General features: G+C 36.6%; 1 long non-coding RNA gene across 1 annotated transcript; it reads right to left on the bottom strand.

Annotated features, from left to right (window-relative positions):
• Positions 1-411: 411 nt before the first annotated feature.
• Positions 412-2,105, bottom strand: LOC122160803. Its single transcript, XR_006168949.1, has 2 exons — positions 1,413-2,105; positions 412-1,214 (listed from the first exon to the last, which is right to left on the bottom strand). It is a non-coding gene; the product is annotated as an uncharacterized LOC122160803 (long non-coding RNA).
• Positions 2,106-2,134: the final 29 nt, after the last annotated feature.

Genomic DNA, 2,134 nt, shown 5'->3' with positions numbered 1-2,134 from the left:
CAAATACTATTTCTTCCATTCCGGTTTGTTTCTTTGTCTGCTCTTTTTCAATTTGGAATCTGAGAAATCCTGGTAAGTTTCAGAGTGTTTCCTTTTTTAATTTCCTTCCTCAGACTTCTTGCTATCATCCTGCTGTTACCCATTCTTTCCCTAAGAATACAGTTTCCCAGTCTCAACATTTCATTTCCAAAGCAGGGGCTAGGAAGTATAAAAGGATACCATATCAATACCTGCAGGTAATGATTTTTTTAGTCAGCAGCCTTCACTGATGAATTTAAAACACCTCAAATTTTTGATTTTAGCCAAACTTGTTTGTGGATATTTCTTGCTCAACGTCATGCTGAGATACTCATATCCTTAAGGCAGTACTTTTCTAAATAGTTATACAGAAGAGAAAAAGAACGATACCAGCACATTGCAAACTCTTTGTTTCACGTATGATAACAAATTAACATGAAAGCCAAAGTATTTCATCTTAATAAGACTGCTTTTTTTCAAGTTTAAGGAGAACTGCCTTTTTTTAAGTTTTAAGGAGAAACCTTAATTTAAATACAAGTAAATTAAAAGGTAATTAAAATAAGGAGAAACATGGAACTACTCATGTCTTTTAATTTTCATGGTGATGACATCCTTATGTATAAACAGCTCACACTGCAGACATTAAATATGAACATCTCCTATTAAAACTGTGAGAGATTTGCTCATATTAACAATGCAATTGGAAGCTACCAGACTAACAAACAAAAAGTAGGAATAGTCACTTGTAACAGCTTTCAAAGGAAGTATGAGAGCAGAGGGATCTCAGTTGCCTCAGTTATCCTTTTAGCCCAACCACTGAAGAGGTACCTACTGCAGTAAAGAATATAATAAAATCCTTAAACCACCAAGATTTATGGCATTCCTTACACATCCCCATCTCTCATGTCCTTTAACATGAGTCCTGACCTCTTCCAGGCTCCAGGGAGAGAAGAGAGCTCCTAAAGACACAGGTAGTTACTGCCTCTACAGAACAGAGGAGATAAGGACTCCCTGCCAGGCATTTTGTATCACCCCTAGAATGGGAGTACTAGGCATCCAACATAAGGCCTACGCTGCACTTGCTGCTGTCACACAAAACATCTGATTCAGGAGTTGGGAAGTCACTTTTTGTCAGCGTTGCCGGTTCTTGCACAGATCTCATGCAAATTAGAGCTCTCTTCAAGCAGCCCATTCATCTGTGAAAAAAAAAAAAAAAAAAAAAAACACAACAAATAAGAAAGCAGAGCGTAAGTGTAAAATAGCTGTCTCCTCTTATGCATTTCTATGCTGCCAAATTTGTTTCTATACGGTTTTGAGGTCGTACAATACAACAGAATTGCAAAGTATCATGACTCACAAAAGAAATAAAACATATTCCAACAACTAAGCTCTACCTTTGGTTCAATGACAGTTTGTTTCCATCAAAGCATTACTGAGCCCTATCAAAAGCTAAGATCAAGTGCAGGCCAGTTGTAGCACTCATCAGTGTTTTTGGAAACAAATCATACCTGTAAAAGAAACATTTGACAAGCGTTAAACAAAAAGCCATAACTCACATGGATGAAATCAAAGAGGATCTAAGTCCATGCATGTTATTTATTCAGACACCGCCAAACTGCAGCATAATATAGAGCAAGGACACGGCTATGTGTTCTTTGTATCCCATGGAGGGAACAGATTATACGAGTTTTTAAGATTAATTCATTGTTATTGATCAAGAAACAATATCACGCATCTTTGGCTTGTTCCTGTCCACTTGGGAAAAAAAAAGCCAGAAAGGAGTTTCTCTCATTAACTTTTGCCTTCCTGTCAATATGATCGAAAAAGGGAATAGCTTTCCTTTCACAGGACATAAAAGACATTCTAGGTATTTCTTCTGCTATTTTGAAATTAAGTCTCTCACAGCATTAGTGTGGCTAATGCATATTAGCAGAGTTAAAGTAACTCTGAAATAATGCAGGCCTTCTCCTTCTGAAGGAGACAAGCAGAGTCCAGAATTTAAGTCAATTTTATTCACATTATTTTTAGAAGCTAGCATCACTCCAAAAATAAAAAAAAAGGGCAAGAGGTTTTTCTGCAAGTACGCAGAAACACTAAAAAAAAAAAGCTTTGCTTG

The sequence above is a fragment of the Centrocercus urophasianus genome, unplaced genomic scaffold, assembly GCF_019232065.1.
Source record: "Centrocercus urophasianus isolate 14NV4802_14NV808 unplaced genomic scaffold, USGS_Curo_1.0 seq_18, whole genome shotgun sequence".
Lineage (NCBI taxonomy): Eukaryota > Metazoa > Chordata > Aves > Galliformes > Phasianidae > Centrocercus > Centrocercus urophasianus.
The sequence above is the reverse complement of the archived record's forward strand: the minus strand, read 5'-3'. Positions and strand labels throughout refer to the sequence as shown.